We start from the raw sequence: 17,471 nt of genomic DNA, 5'->3' as shown, positions 1-17,471 counted from the left end.
GCAAATCCTATAGTTGAGTTTGATGGGGTACCTGAGGAGGATACCCTCGAGCCAACGGGGGAGGACATTGCCACACTGGGTGACCTGCCTGAGCTTGCTGGTTGGCAAGTTGAAAGCAGCCACACCAGGTAGAAATATTGCAAAGGGGAGAAGGAGTGTCCCTCTCTAGAAGGTGTGAGGTGGCAAGCCGATTCCCAGGCAGCAGGTGACACCACTAGAGATCACCTGATCTGTTGGGAAAATGACTTCCTATATAGCGAGTATAAGGTGCCTGGAACTAGGGCAGCCTATGGGCTGGTGGTCCCTCAGTGTTACATGACCTTCCTACTGGGTTTGACTAATTCATACCCCTAGCAGGGCATCTAGGTCTGGAAAAGACCTTTGTCAGGCTTTTCACTCACTTTTATTTGCCCTGGATGAAGATAACCTCAGATGCACTCTCCGGTCCTGTGCCACTTGCAAGGCCAGTGGGAAGTCAGGGAAAAAGCTCAAGGTCCTTCTCTGACCCCACTAACTATCATTGCCACTTCCTTTGAGAGGGTAGGCATGAGCACTATTCGACTCTTGAACCCCAAGACACCTCTAGGCAACAGGTTCATTCTGGTCTTGGTGGACCAAGCCACACGCCACCCAGAAACCATCCCTTTAAGGTCAGGGACAGCATCTGCAGTGGCCAGGGCCATCATGGGGATTTTTCCCCATTTGGGACTACCCAAAGAGGAGTGTCTGACAGAGGCACTAATTTCTTGTCAGCTTACATGAAGCCCATGGGTGTGTGTTAACTTGTAAGTTCTCCACACCCTAGTACCCCCAAACACATGGTCTTATGCAGAGATTCAAAAAGAACCTCAGGGACATTATAATGGGCCTACCTGAGCTCATGAGGCATGAGTGGGCCATACTACTGCCTTCTCTTTGCCTACGGGGAGGTGCCACAGAAAGGAGTGGGGTTTAGCTTCTCTATGGCCACTTTGTAAGGGGACTTCTGAGACTCCTGAGAGGAGTGGGAGGGAGCTCCCAGTAAATCCGCTCATCATGGGGTTAGCTACATGCTGACCCACTGCAACCAGATGCTCACTTCTGGAAGAAGACAACAACAAAAATTCTGAGGCCCATCAAAAAGGTATGAAACTCAAGTATGACAAGAATGCCACTCTGGTAGAGTTTCAACCTGGCAAGAAGGTGTGGGCGATGGAATCTGTGGAGCCCCAAGCTCTCAGGGATCACTGGACAGGCCCATATGCAGTGAAGGACCAGAAGGGGAAATACACGTTCATGGTGGACCTCCAGACCCCTAGAAATCCTTAAGGGTGCTCTATGTGAACCACCTCAAACCACACGTTGAGAGATCCAAAGTAAACAGGTTCCTGGTGATAGATGAAGGAAGTGGAAGAGGAGTATGAGCCTCTCCCTGACCTCCTGTCTGCCTAGGAGAATGATGGGTCAGTGAGGAGTGTCAACCTCTAACCTACCCTGACCCCAGAGCAGCAGAGTGAATCTTGCCAGTTACTGGGGCAGGGATGACAGAGAAGCCTGGAACTGAGTTATCCACTGTCCCAGCCTGCCAGTTGCCTGCCTTTCTGCACTCAGCCCCAGGGAGAGGATGAGGAGCCTCAGTCTGTGAAACTCACCCGAGTCATTAGTGCCTTCCATCTCCTGAGGCACGGGATGCCAGAGGAGCCTGGAAGCGAGTGACTCACTGTCTCAGCTAGGCCTACCTTGCCTTGCTATCCTCCGCCCCAGGGAGAGGAAGGCCCTCTGCAGTCTGTGAAACCTGCGCTGTGCGCTCTTAAGCACTGTCCGTGGTGCGGGTTGGCAGAAGAGCTTGGAACTGAGGGGCTCTCTGCCCCAGCCTGCCCATTGCGTGTCTAGCGACACGCCACCCCAGGAAGAGGAGGGGCTTCCGCAGTCTGTGAAACCCACACCTTGCCCTCTTCAGCACCTTCCACATCATGTAGTGCGGGATGCCAGAAGAGCCTGGAACTGAGAGACTCATTGTCCCAGCTTACTCGTTATCTGCCTTCCCTAGCTACACTCTGCCCCATGGAGAGGAGGGGCTGCCAATGTCTGTGAAATCCGGACCATGGGCTCTTAAGCACCTTCCACCTCCCGCAGCGCAGGACACCAGAGGATCCGGAAACTGAGGGACTCACTGTTCAAGGCTGCCCATTGCCTGCTTTGCTGCACTCCTCCACAGTGAAAGGAGGGGGAGCTGCAGTCTGTGAAACCCGTGCCATTTGCGCTTAAGTGCCTTCCACTTCCTGCGCCATGGGATGAATGCATGATGCACCTGGGTGCTGTATCTGTCTGCAGCTGGATGAGGCTGGGCTGGGCAACTCCAAGAACTCCTAAGTTGGAGGTAAGCTCTACTTGAGTTGTTTTTCTAGGGTATTGAGTGACTGCCAGGCATTTAGTTGAATCTGGGAGTGGGGCAGATCTCATTCTATCAAGTTGTGGCAGTGTAATAAGATGGGAAAGCGAAACATAGAGGAGCTTAATACTGTGGACAAGAGGCCATGGAAACAGAACTTAATATAGACATTCCTAAATAATGCAACAGGGGCACTGTCTGAGGAACTTACTCAGGTGGTGGACCAGCTGGTTGCTTTTGTTTTGAATGTGTCAGAGCCAGTTGAAAGCAAGGGTGATCCTTGGATGATTCAACCTATACAGCTGTAGCCTACAGGGGAAGGAGGCACCCGAACCCAAGTGGTACCCTGTGTTGGGTAACCTGACACCGTGTACTTGCCCCATTCCGATGCTGTGTTGATGGTTGATCCTAATGGTGCAGTGAAACCCAAGACTGGAAAAAGGGGGACTTCCATCCAATTCTGTAGACCGAAGCCTACAGGGAGAAAGACAAAGAAGTTAGAGGCTCAAGAAGCATTTGCTCCAGTTGAGGAGGCCCCGTGGGAGACTCCTTGGGCATCCCGCACACAGACTCATTGGCCTCAGCTTTTTTACATGTACATCTCATATGGAACATTGGCTGGAGAATGTGGAAAAGGGGCTGATTGATGTTATTAAGATGTTAAAGAGCAGATTTGATAGAATGGAAGAGAGGCTGACTACGATAATGCATGTAATGGAGAAGCTTGATACTAGGTTGGGGGACAGGGCAGCCCTGCCAGAGAATGAGCCAGGTAGTGGGTCACACAACTATTACACCATGAGGACGGGCCCCCGCCCCTTAGGCAGCAATGATATAGTTACCCCATCAACCCGATGGTGGTTGAGAGCAGTAAGATAATGCCACACTCCCAAGTTCTGCAGGGGGATGCCAATGGGTCGACTATATTGCAGAAGATATGTTGTAATACAATGGCCTGCACCCCTCCTTCTTCCATTGTGCAGGAGCATACTCAGGGTGGTGGGGCATTAAGGACTGTGGTGAATCTTCCTATTCAGGCATGTTGTCCCAATGTGTTATCTAGCAAAGGGGTACCCTTAGTGAAGATGAACTTACAGTGTACCTGATGGCTTCATCTTATGTCTGTATTTTAGCAAATGCGCCCTGCTTGATAAGTGGAGAAGAGGAGTGCTACAGTGGAATGAAATACAAAGTTGTTCATTGGCTTTCTGGCTAACTGAGTTTCTCACATTTCTTCCTGTACAATGAGATCATTATGGTTTGTAGAGTGAGCTGGATGGGGGAAAGAGAGAAACGGGTAATAGCCAACTGCATTGTGATCAATTTTAGGAACCCTAGGAGGATGAAACAGATGTTGTTTCCCTTTTTGAGTGATTCCTTAATGGAGACAGGGATTTAATTCAACTATTAGGATTCTTATCCTCCAAGGAAGCTCATGAGGGGTTGGGGTACATTAGAAGGCACATCACAGAGTATTCAAAGTGCTGTCCACCCCCAATGAGCTATTAGCCCAGATATTCAGTTAATTAGGTTAAGAACTAGGTTTGATGTCCTATCTTTGCTTGACAAGCAGGACTGACTTTTGGCACCAGAGGGTAGTGGGGAGGTAGCTACAAGAGGTAGGGAGCTACCTTCAGAGACCGTGAACCAGGGTATGTTAATTCGCTGGAATGTGGCAGGGGTAAGATCTGTTTTACACAGTGATCGTGAGGTTAAAATGCTGCAATCCTTTCAAATTATGTCTCCAGGACACATTACATGTTTCGGGGACATCTGCCTTGACAGATTTTAAGCTTTTTATGTTCATGTTGTTGGAGGCTGGCCCTCTATGCAGTGTACAAAATCGAAGTACGCTATGCAGAGGTAAAAATTAGACCACCTAATGCTCCAATTTTTAAGGTAGCTGGTCGAGCAGTTAGGCTAATCCAGGAAATGTGCTAAGCATTTGCTGTACTCACAATTCCAATCATGCACCACACACTCTCAATGAATAACTCGGGACCAGATTTTATAAAAATACTTCAGACCTTTATATACATTTTAAGACTAAGATCTTTAGAATAACGTAAGTACTTTTCAAGTTATGACTTTTTGAAGTTTTAGCAAAATTAGTATTTCTGTGCGTACTTACGCACCACTAGAATCTATGCACAATCACCTTTAAAAATGCGTTAAAAATCACACAGTTGAGTTACCAGTCTCTTCTCTTGCAGGGTGGCTGCAGCAGTCGGTGGGGACACTGTGCCAGCTGGCAAGTCTTTGGCGGCTCCCGGTTCCTGCAGGAGCAGCGTTGGAGAGGTTCTTGGCACAGGCACAGGGCCACTTGGAAAAGGGGCTGGCTTGAAGGTTTAAAGATGCCACCTTGGGGTCCCTCTGGGGTGTCGAGGTCGCAAGGGGTTGGGGACCCTGGGCACACAGCAGATCCCATGATGCAAGGCTCAGGGCGGCCGGTGCAGGGCGAGTTGGAGGTCAAAGAGCTGTGCGCAATGGAGTCCTTTGGAGCTGGAGGTCAGCCTCTTTGAGGGCTGCTTACAGGACAACGGGGCACTCTGTTTTGAAATGCAGGGTGTTCCTAAAGTCCCTCGACTGGGGCTTCCTCCTGATCCTTTTTCAGATCTGGGGGATCTTGTTTTCCGCTTGTCAGATGTCACCTGACCATTACCCAGGGTTTTAGTGTAACTCGGCCATTAGAGGGTGCAGTGGAACAAAACTTGGCACAGTTGTAGGTCGCATCCAGGCAGTTGTTGGTGTGTTGACGGGTCCAGCTACAACTTCTGGTCACAGAGATATCTTCCGTTTCGTAAAGTGACCCTCACCAGTTTGTTGGTTCTTGCTTGGTTTTTGAGTGGTGCCTCCACTCAGAAGGGAGATCTGGGATGATTCTTGAAGCCTGGAGGTCTCCTGGGCTTCGTGGGGTTGGTCCAGTGTCCAGCTCCTCCTCAGCAGTGATTTTCAGGTCCTAGGTGCAGCAGGGAGGGTTTGGCACTATTTCTTGTGCAGCAGGTCCACAATTCTCTTGCTTTGGATCTTCTTTTGTGCTGGTGTTCTTTGTCTTTTCGAATCCTTTTCAAATCTAATTTCTTGGTCTAGGGGAGTCCATTAAAAACTGAATTTAGTGGGTGTTTTAAGGTGAACGTGGTAGTGTCCAATGGGACATTTACCTTTGGTTGGCCACACCTACAACAGTGACCACTTCCTGTGGGATGGGTCACTCCTCTAAACCTGATTGTCTATTGTCCTCCAATCCAAGATAGAGAAAAATGAAATGAAGGGTCCACTTTGCCTGCAAGCCCCTACGGGGGCATGCTCAGTGAGGCAACTCCTTCTACCCTTTGTGTGGTTTCCCATCTTTGCTCCCTCCAGAAGAGAGGTTTGCAAAGGAGGAGGCCATCTGCTGCTAACAGCAGGCCTAGGAGTTGAGTTTCAAGGGCGGTAGCCCTTTGAAGCTCACTGCCAGGGCCGTGCACATTCTTGAGGGTGGGGGAGTTAGCTCCTCCACCCAGGAAGGGCTTTGTTTCACAAACCAGAGAGACAGGGCTCTCCCCCAGGGTTTGTGTATGGGCTCTTTGGATGTGGCATGCCAGGATAGTTAGTTTTTGCAGGGGGCACCTCTAAGGTGACCCTTGGGTACATTTTATAATACATCTAGTACTGGTACCAGTTTGGATTTATCATTCTGAGTTGTTTAGTACCAAACAACCCAGGGTTCAGAATAGCCATTATGTAGCTGGGAATTTCGTTTTGACCAGTGTCCAGCACATATATTAAAATGGCTCCTCTGTTCACTCATTATGTCCCATTTTTGGCAAGGACACAGTTGGGGCATATTGCTCATACAATTATGCCCTCACATATAGTAAGGTGCACCCTTTCTTAGGGCTGGAAGGCCTGCTAGAGGGGTGACTTACCCATAACATATGCAGTGTAGGGTAGACAGGGCACACATGTTGAGTTTGTATTTTAGGTTTGCACCGGGACACTCAGCCTGCTATGGCAGTAGTGTGCATCTAGATGCATGGCTCTTGAGGGAGGCACAATCAGTGCTGCTGCCCTCAGGGGCTTACCCATAGTTTCCCATGCCCTGGGTACCTAAGTACCTTTTGCTAGGGACTTCTAGTGGTAGCTAAAGGTGTATCCAATCACTTTTACCATGTTTTAGGGAAAGAACACTGGCACTGGGAACCTGGTGGCAGGATCCCAGAGCACTCCAGTCCAAGTTGCATTTAGAAACCAGGCAAAAAGTGGGGGGTACTGCAACAAGGAGCCAGTCTCTCACTCATGCCTTGCCATTGTTGCATGGTAAATCTAAGGGTGGGCAGGCAACTTTTATTAGTATAGCCCTAGGCTGTAAAAATGGAGTTAGTCACTTCTGAATCAACAATTCCATTGGGTGTCCTCATAGCATTTACATTTAATAGAAGGGTTTTAATATTTAGGGGGTCATTCTGACTCCCGCCGGCGGCGGTAACTGCACGCCCGGCGGGAGCCGCCGAATGACCGCACCGCGGTCAAATGACCGCGGCGGCCATTATGGCTTTCCCGCTGGGCTGGCGGGTGACCGCCAGAAGGCCGCCCGCCGGCCCAGCGGGAAAGCGCCTTTAACGAGGAAGCCGGCTCCGAATGGAGCCGGCGGAGTTGAAGGCGTGCGACGGGTGCAGTGGCACCCGTCGCGATTTTCAGTGTCTGCTTGGCAGACACTGAAAATCAATGTGGGGCCCTGTTATGGGGCCCCTGCAGTGCCCATGCCATTGGCATGGGCACTGCAGGGGCCCCCAGGGGCCCCACGTCACCCGTTACCGCCATCCTGTTCCCGGCGGTGAAAACCCATACCATATCTAAGACCAATTCATATGTAATTTCTTCCTGATTGGCCATTTTGATTGTTCAAAACATGGTCTCTGTCTGTTGTGCCTGAATCCACTTATTCAAGCATGGAATATGAGATGGCACACACAGAGTCCTACACTATGGCCCACCTCAAAGAGGTCTGAAAAGAGAAGGAACCTCCGACCAACAGCACCAACAGGAAAGTACAAAAGGTGCTGAGGGGCTGGGCGGAAGACCACCAGTCACTTGCTGCAGCAAATGAAGGAGATTAGACGATGGACAGCCAAGGAAAGGAATTGAATCTCAGTCAAGAGGCCCAACAGCCTGCTGAAAGGGGTGATTTGACCCCTAACTTGGAGCTACAGGGCAGGGAGGAAAATATCGTCCTGCAGCCTGTCCCCAGAAGAGCTGGCAGACTTGAGGGAGGAGAGAAAGTTACAACTGTAAATGGCTAGGCTCAGGCTGGAGGAATAAAAGGCTAAAAGGACCTTGGAGGAGAAAAGTTTGAAAGAGCTGGATCTCAAGACCAGGAAGGCATAACCACTCATTGGCAGACAACAGGTTTGGTGAGTGTACCACTCGGGGAGGAGGTAGTCTCAGTTAGCTTTGGGGAGCAGACAGAGGTGACATTAGTTTCCCTGAGGGATAACAATATGGTGCCAAAAGCCCATTTGGCTGACAATACGTCTAAGTACAGGCAGTGGGTCACCATTAATGGGCAACAGGTGGAGGCTCTGAGAGACACAGGAGCCAGCATGACTATATTAAGGTGTCAGCTGGTGTCCTCAAAGCAGCAACACGGAGATCACTTTTTGGAGGTAGGTAGAGCTCTGGTCACAGTTGGAGATGTTGGGATTTCCTGAATGGGTCTGTATGACCACATGGTCCCTTTCTGCCCAGGAAGGGAGTCAAGGATGTCTGGAGCCTAGAACATAGGCCCAGACATCTGCCTAGAAGATGGGGGCAAGGACGTGGCAAGACCAGCCCCTGCAAATCCTACAGTTGAGTTTGATGGGGTTCCTGAGGAGGATACCCTCGAGCCAACGGGGGAGGACATTGCCACACTGGGTGACCTGCCTGAGCTTGCTTGTTGGCAAGTTGAAAGCAGCCACACCAGGTAGAAATATTGCAAAGGGGAGAAGGAGTGTCCCTCTCTAGAAGGTGTGAGGTGGCAAGCCGATTCCCAGGCAGCAGGTGACACCACTAGAGATCACCTGATCTGTTGGGAAAATGACTTCCTATATAGCGAGTATAAGGTGCCTGGAACTAGGGCAGCCTATGGGCTGGTGGTCCCTCAGTGTTACATGACCTTCCTACTGGGTTTGACTAATTCATACCCCTAGCAGGGCATCTAGGTCTGGAAAAGACCTTTGTCAGGCTTTTCACTCACTTTTATTTGCCCTGGATGAAGATAACCTCAGATGCACTCTCTGGTCCTGTGCCACTTGCAAGGCCAGTGGGAAGTCAGGGAAAAAGCTCAAGGTCCTTCTCTGACCCCACTAACTATCATTGCCACTTCCTTTGAGAGGGTAGGCATGAGCACTATTCGACTCTTGAACCCCAAGACACCTCTAGGCAACAGGTTCATTCTGGTCTTGGTGGACCAAGCCACACGCCACCCAGAAACCATCCCTTTAAGGTCAGGGACAGCATCTGCAGTGGCCAGGGCCATCATGGGGATTTTTCCCCATTTGGGACTACCCAAAGAGGAGTGTCTGACAGAGGCACTAATTTCTTGTCAGCTTACATGAAGCCCATGGGTGTGTGTTAACTTGTAAGTTCTCCACACCCTAGTACCCCCAAACACATGGTCTTATGCAGAGATTCAAAAAGAACCTCAGGGACATTATAAAGGGCCTACCTGAGCTCATGAGGCATGAGTGGGCCATACTACTGCCTTCTCTTTGCCTACGGGGAGGTGCCACAGAAAGGAGTGGGGTTTAGCTTCTCTATGGCCACTTTGTAAGGGGACTTCTGAGACTCCTGAGAGGAGTGGGAGGGAGCTCCCAGTAAATCCGCTCATCATGGGGTTAGCTACATGCTGACCCACTGCAACCAGATGCTCACTTCTGGAAGAAGACAACAACAAAAATTCTGAGGCCCATCAAAAAGGTATGAAACTCAAGTATGACAAGAAGGCCACTCTGGTAGAGTTTCAACCTGGCAAGAAGGTGTGGGCGATGGAATCTGTGGAGCCCCAAGCTCTCAGGGATCACTGGACAGGCCCATATGCAGTGAAGGACCAGAAGGGGAAATACACGTTCATGGTGGACCTCCAGACCCCTAGAAATCCTTAAGGGTGCTCTATGTGAACCACCTCAAACCACACGTTGAGAGATCCAAAGTAAACATGTTCCTGGTGATAGATGAAGGAAGTGGAAGAGGAGTATGAGCCTCTCCCTGACCTCCTGTCTGCCTAGGAGAATGATGGGTCAGTGAGGAGTGTCAACCTCTAACCTACCCTGACCCCAGAGCAGCAGAGTGAATCTTGCCAGTTACTGGGGCAGGGATGACAGAGAAGCCTGGAACTGAGTTATCCACTGTCCCAGCCTGCCAGTTGCCTGCCTTTCTGCACTCAGCCCCAGGGAGAGGATGAGGAGCCTCAGTCTGTGAAACTTACCCGAGTCATTAGTGCCTTCCATCTCCTGAGGCACGGGATGCCAGAGGAGCCTGGAAGCGAGTGACTCACTGTCTCAGCTAGGCCTACCTAGCCTTGCTATCCTCCGCCCCAGGGAGAGGAAGGCCCTCTGCAGTCTGTGAAACCTGCGCTGTGCGCTCTTAAGCACTGTCCGTGGTGCGGGTTGGCAGAAGAGCTTGGAACTGAGGGGCTCTCTGCCCCAGCCTGCCCATTGCGTGTCTAGCGACACGCCACCCCAGGAAGAGGAGGGGCTTCCGCAGTCTGTGAAACCCACACCTTGCCCTCTTCAGCACCTTCCACATCATGTAGAGCGGGATGCCAGAAGAGCCTGGAACTGAGAGACTCATTGTCCCACCTTACTCGTTATCTGCCTTCCCTAGCTACACTCTGCCCCATGGAGAGGAGGGGCTGCCAATGTCTGTGAAACCCGGACCATGGGCTCTTAAGCACCTTCCACCTCCCGCAGTGCAGGACACCAGAGGATCCGGAAACTGAGGGACTCACTGTTCAAGGCTGCCCATTACCTGCTTTGCTGCACTCCTCCACAGTGAAAGGAGGGGGAGCTGCAGTCTGTGAAACCCGTGCCATTTGCGCTTAAGTGCCTTCCACTTCCTGCGCCATGGGATGAATGCATGATGCACCTGGGTGCTGTATCTGTCTGCAGCTGGATGAGGCTGGGCTGGGCAACTCCAAGAACTCCTAAGTTGGAGGTAAGCTCTACTTGAGTTGTTTTTCTAGGGTATTGAGTGACTGCCAGGCATTTAGTTGAATCTGGGAGTGGGGCAGATCTCATTCTATCAAGTTGTGGCAGTGTAATAAGATGGGAAAGCGAAACATAGAGGAGCTTAATACTGTGGACAAGAGGCCATGGAAACAGAACTTAATATAGACATTCCTAAATAATGCAACAGGGGCACTGTCTGAGGAACTTACTCAGGTGGTGGACCAGCTGGTTGCTTTTGTTTTGAATGTGTCAGAGCCAGTTGAAAGCAAGGGTGATCCTTGGATGATTCAACCTATACAGCTGTAGCCTACAGGGGAGGGAGGCACCGAACCCAAGTGGTACCCTGTGTTGGGTAACCTGACACCGTGTACTTGCCCCATTCCGATGCTGTGTTGATGGTTGATCCTAATGGTGCAGTGAAACCCAAGACTGGAAAAAGGGGGACTTCCATCCAATTCTCTAGACCGAAGCCTACAGGGAGAAAGACAAAGAAGTTAGTGGCTCAAGAAGCATTTGCTCCAGTTGAGGAGGCCCCGTGGGAGACTCCTTGGGCATCCCGCACACAGACTCATTGGCCTCAGCTTTTTTACATGTACATCTCATATGGAACATTGGCTGGAGAATGTGGAAAAGGGGCTGATTGATGTTATTAAGATGTTAAAGAGCAGATTTGATAGAATGGAAGAGAGGCTGACTACGATAATGCATGTAATGGAGAAGCTTGATACTAGGTTGGGGGACAGGGCAGCCCTGCCAGAGAATGAGCCAGGTAGTGGGTCACACAACTATTACACCATGAGGACGGGCCCCCGCCCCTTAGGCAGCAATGATATAGTTACCCCATCAACCCGATGGTGGTTGAGAGCAGTAAGATAATGCCACACTACCAAGTTCTGCAGGGGGATGCCAATGGGTCGACTATATTGCAGAAGATATGTTGTAATACAATGGCCTGCACCCCTCCTTCTTCCATTGTGCAGGAGCATACTCAGGGTGGTGGGGCATTAAGGACTGTGGTGAATCTTCCTATTCAGGCATGTTGTCCCAATGTGTTATCTAGCAAAGGGGTACCCTTAGTGAAGATGAACTTACAGTGTACCCGATGGCTTCATCTTATGTCTGTATTTTAGCAAATGCGCCCTGCTTGATAAGTGGAGAAGAGGAGTGCTACAGTGGAATGAAATACAAAGTTGTTCATTGGCTTTCTGGCTAACTGAGTTTCTCACATTTCTTCCTGTACAATGAGATCATTATGGTTTGTAGAGTGAGCTGGATGGGGGAAAGAGAGAAACGGGTAATAGCCAACTGCATTGTGATCAATTTTAGGAACCCTAGGAAGATGAAACAGATGTTGTTTCCCTTTTTGAGTGATTCCTTTATGGAGACAGGGATTTAATTCAACTATTAGGATTCTTATCCTCCAAGGAAGCTCATGAGGGGTTGGGGTACATTAGAAGGCACATCACAGAGTATTCAAAGTGCTGTCCACCCCCAATGAGCTATTAGCCCAGATATTCAGTTAATTAGGTAAAGAACTAGGTTTGATGTCCTATCTTTGCTTGACAAGCAGGACTGACTTTTGGCACTAGAGGGTAGTGGGGAGGTAGCTACAAGAGGTAGGGAGCTACCTTCAGAGACCGTGAACCAGGGTATGTTAATTCGCTGGAATGTGGCAGGGGTAAGATCTGTTTTACACAGTGATCGTGTGGTTAAAATGCTGCAATCCTTTCAAATTATGTCTCCAGGACACATTACATGTTTCGGGGACATCTGCCTTGACAGATTTTCAGCTTTTTATGTTCATGTTGTTGGAGGCTGGCCCTCTATGCAGTGTACAAAATCGAGTACACTATGCAGAGGTAAAAATTAGACCACCTAATGCTCCAATTTTTAAGGTAGCTGGTCGAGCAGTTAGGCTAATCCAGGAAATGTGCTAAGCATTTGCTGTACTCACAATTCCAATCATGCACCACACACACTCAATGAATAACTCGGGACCAGAATTTATAAAAATACTTTAGACCTTTATATACATTTTAAGACCAAGATCTTTAGAATAAAGTAAGTACTTTTCAAGTTATGACTTTTTGAAGTTTTAGCAAAATTAGTATTTCTGTGCGTACTTACGCACCACTAGAATCTATGCACAATCACCTTTAAAAATGCGTTAAAAATCACACAGTTGAGTTACCAGTCTCTTCTCTTGCAGGGTGGCTGCAGCAGTCGGTGGGGACACTGTGCCAGCTGGCAAGTCTTGGGCGGCTCCCGGTTCCCGCAGGAGCAGCGTTGGAGAGGTTCTTGGCACAGGCACAGGGCCACTTGGAAAAGGGGCTGGCTTGAAGGTTTAAAGATGCCACCTTGGGGTCCCTCTGGGGTGTCGAGGTCGCAAGGGGTTGGGGACCCTGGGCACACAGCAGATCCCACGATGCAAGGCTCAGGGCGGCCGGTGCAGGGCGAGTTGGAGGTCAAAGAGCTGTGCGCAATGGAGTCCTTTGGAGCTGGAGGTCAGCCTCTTTGAGGGCTGCTTACAGGACAACGGGGCACTCTGTTTTGAAATGCAGGGTGTTCCTAAAGTCCCTCGACTGGGGCTTCCTCCTGATCCTTTTTCAGATCTGGGGGATCTTGTTTTCCGCTTGTCAGATATCACCTGACCATTACCCAGGGTTTTAGTGTAACTCGGCCATTAGAGGGTGCAGTGGAACAAAACTTGGCACAGTTGTAGGTCGCATCCAGGCAGTTGTTGGTGTGTTGACGGGTCCAGCTACAACTTCTGGTCACAGAGATATCTTCCGTTTGGTAAAGTGACCCTCACCAGTTTGTTGGTTCTTGCTTGGTTTTTGAGTGGTGCCTCCACTCAGAAGGGAGATCTGGGATGATTCTTGAAGCCTGGAGGTCTCCTGGGCTTCGTGGGGTTGGTCCAGTGTCCAGCTCCTCCTCAGCAGTGATTTTCAGGTCCTAGGTGCAGCAGGGAGGGTTTGGCACTATTTCTTGTGCAGCAGGTCCACAATTCTCTTGCTTTGGATCTTCTTTTGTGCTGGTGTTCTTTGTCTTTTCGAATCCTTTTCAAATCTAATTTCTTGGTCTAGGGGAGCCCATTAAAAACTGAATTTAGTGGGTGTTTTAAGGTGAACGTGGTAGTGTCCAATGGGACATTTACCCTTGGTTGGCCACACCTACAACAGTGACCACTTCCTGTGGGATGGGTCACTCCTCTAAACCTGATTGTCTATTATCCTCCAATCCAAGATAGAGAAAAATGAAATGAAGGGTCCACTTTGCCTGCAAGCCCCTACGGGGGCATGCTCAGTGAGGCAACTCCTTCTACCCTTTGTGTGGTTTCCCATCTTTGCTCCCTCCAGAGGTGAGGTTTGCAAAGGAGGAGGCCATCTGCTGCTAACAGCAGGCCTAGGAGTCGAGTTTCAAGGGCGGTAGCCCTTTGAAGCTCACTGCCAGGGCCGTGCACATTCTTGAGGGTGGGGGAGTTAGCTCCTCCACCCAGGAAGGGCTTTGTTTCACAAACCAGAGAGACAGGGCTCTCCCCCAGGGTTTGTGTTTGGGCTCTTTGGATGTGGCATGCCAGGATAGTTAGTTTTTGCAGGGGGCACCTCTAAGGTGACCCTTGGGTACATTTTATAATAAATCTAGTACTGGTACCAGTTTGGATTTATCATTCTGAGTTGTTTAGTACCAAACAACCCAGGGTTCAGAATAGCCATTATGTAGCTGGGAATTTCGTTTTGACCAGTGTCCAGCACATATATTAAAATGGCTCCTCTGTTCACTCATTATGTCCCATTTTTGGCAAGGACACAGTTGGGGCATATTGCTCATACAATTATGCCCTCACATATAGTAAGGTGCACCCTTTCTTAGGGCTGGAAGGCCTGCAAGAGGGGTGACTTACCCATAACATATGCAGTGTAGGGTAGACAGGGCACATATGTTGAGTTTGTATTTTAGGTTTGCACCGGGACACTCAGCCTGCTATGGCAGTAGTGTGCATCTAGATGCATGGCTCTTGAGGGAGGCACAATCAGTGCTGCTGCCCTCAGGGGCTTACCCATAGTATCCCATGCCCTGGGTACCTAAGTACCTTTTGCTAGGGTCTTCTAGTGGTAGCTAAAGGTGTATCCAATCACTTTTACCATGTTTTAGGGAAAGAACACTGGCACTGGGAACCTGGTGGCAGGATCCCAGAGCACTCCAGTCCAAGTTGCATTTATAAACCAGGCAAAAAGTGGGGGGTACTGCAACAAGGAGCCAGTCTCTCACTCATGCCTTGCCATTGTTGCATGGTAAATCTAAGGGTGGGCAGGCAACTTTTATTAGTATAGCCCTAGGCTGTAAAAATGGAGTTAGTCACTTCTGAATCAACAATTCTATTGGGTATCCTCATAGCATTTACATTTAATAGAAGGGTTTTAATCTTTAGGGGGTCATTCTGACTCCCGCCGGCGGCGGTAACCGCACACCCGGCGGGAGCCGCCGAATGACCGCACCGCGGTCAAATGACCGCGGCGACCATTCTGGCTTTCCCGCTGGGCTGGCGGGCGACCGCCAGAAGGCCGCCCGCTGGCCCAGCGGGAAAGCGCCTTCAACGAGGAAGCCGGCTCCGAATTGAGCCGGCGGAGTTGAAGGCGTGCGACGGGTGCAGTGGCACCCGTCGCGATTTTCAGTGTCTGCTTGGCAGACACTGAAAATCAATGCGGGGCCCTGTTAGGGGGCCCCTGCAGTGCCATGCCATTGGCATGGGCACTGCAGGGGCCCCCAGGGGCCCCACGACACCCATTACCGCCATCCTGTTCCCGGCGGTGAAAACCGCCAGGAACAGGATGGTGATAAGGGGGTCGGAATCCCCATGGCGGCGCTGCAAGCAGCGCCGCCGTGGAGGATTCCCTGGGGCAGCGGGAAACCGGCGGGACACCTGTTGGCGGTGCTTCCGCGGTCGTTGGCCCTGGCGTTCGGTGACCGCCAGGGTCAGAATGTCCCCCTTAATGTTTACAACTCACTCTCCTCAAGGGAGACGTCGAATTATCTAAGGTTCTGGAGGGTTTCTTCCAGGAGCGATCCTTCTCCCTCATGATTGTTTTAGGGGGTGATGTCAATCCACACCCATGTGTGTGCAGTGACTCATACAAATGGAATGTAGTAGCTTGGGAAGAGTTAGAGAAGGTTCATTTTTCCCACTCCCGGCAATGAGAAACTCTTAATAATTTGGTGGCAGAATTTAATCTTTTTATTTCATTGACTAAATCTAGTTATTCCTCTTCTGATTTAGTACCTACATTTCAAGGGTGAGGATGCAGTTCTTTTATTGATTTCAATTGGCATTAGCTGGGTTGCTACCCTTGCTCATTAGCTTTTCTGTAGAATGGAACAGCAGTAGCAAACAAAGGGTCCAGATTTAAGAAGGCCTAGTTCCTCCTTGCGCCACATTAACATCATTTTGTATAACGCTAGTGTGGCTCAATGAGGCCAAATTCACTGTGCCAGATTTACAAAGTGGTGCAATGCATACATTGTGCCACTTTGCAACCCCTTGCGCCACATTATGCCTGTGCCAGTTATAATGTATGCAAAGGGGAGCTCCCCTGTTAGGGAGACCTCAAAACTGGCACAATGGAATCTATGAGAATCCACTGCGCCATTTTTCACAGCTATTTTTAATGCCTGCACAGAGCAGTCGTTAAAAGGGGGCACACTATACTGAGACCCTATGACCTTGCAGGATTAGCGGCAAAATTGTTGGCACTAATCCTGCAATGTACTACAATAGCGTCAAAAATGATGACGCTATTGTCCCTAACCTGCACCATGGTGCTCTATATACTTAATATGGCGCACACATGGTGGATTCAGGGGAAGGCGCTTAGGGGTGTGAGAAAAGTGCAGCACCACTTTTCCTAATTTGGGCTATAATCTGTTAGTAGCACAGTTTAGATGGTTTGATTTGGGGAGCAAGTCTTCCACTCTATGAAAGGAGGCTCTGAAAGTACAGGAGCAAGGTCCTAGGCCTAAATGGGGTACAGTTGTCTCAGATTAATTTTAAGTGACCTGATTCAGAAACTGCAAGCTGATTTTGAAAAGTGTTTACTGATGGAAACCCTGGATCAGCTCATATTAGATAATAATGTATTAAATATTGTTACAGCTGTGCAAATGGCCCTTATGGTAAAAGCAAGAAGGGGGTGGTAATACAGGCCCCAAGTGGTTCGACAGGAGCTGTTCATTAGCATACGAGGATCCGATGAAGGCCTTACAGCAAAAACCCAGGGATAAGGACATAGTGAAAGAGGTCAGAAAGTGTTATAATTTGGCCTGCAACACCCGAAAGGAGGCCCTTAAAAGGAGGCATTGGAAGAGTTAGTGGCCGCATGAGAGTCAGGAGAAAGTTCAGTTTAAAAGTAGTTAACCAGACCTTTTTTAATGAGACAGTGATACCTGAACAGAGCCAGTCCATCACCGCTCAAGACTGGGTTAGCCATTTTGAATTATTTTATGCACTGGCTAACGCTACATCCTCTAATTTCATAGTGGTGACTGTCAGGAATCTCCATGTTGCACCCTGCATGATCTGTCACCACTACCCACAAGGATCATGTATAAATCATGTAGCAGTTGTCCTCCCCTAGTGTAATAACACCAGATTGCCAAGGCTTGTCCTCTCCCAATATAAGAACACCTGATTGCCAATACTTGTTGATGTCTGGTTTTTTTTTTGCCAATGTTTAGTGACTTATAACTCCGTGTGCTATGATTCTGAGAGCGTGTTGGAGTTGTTGTCAGTTGTCATGTGATGTTCCCCACGTTGCCCGTCTGGCGCACCTTTACTGTTGTCAACAGATCACATGGTAGGCAGCATTATGCATCAGAGCAGTAGGCTTTTACAAACTCGAGCTACTGGTGCTTCT

The sequence above is a fragment of the Pleurodeles waltl genome, chromosome 3_1 (assembly GCF_031143425.1).
Source record: "Pleurodeles waltl isolate 20211129_DDA chromosome 3_1, aPleWal1.hap1.20221129, whole genome shotgun sequence".
Taxonomy (NCBI): Eukaryota; Metazoa; Chordata; class Amphibia; order Caudata; family Salamandridae; genus Pleurodeles; species Pleurodeles waltl.
The sequence above is the reverse complement of the archived record's forward strand: the minus strand, read 5'-3'. Positions refer to the sequence as shown.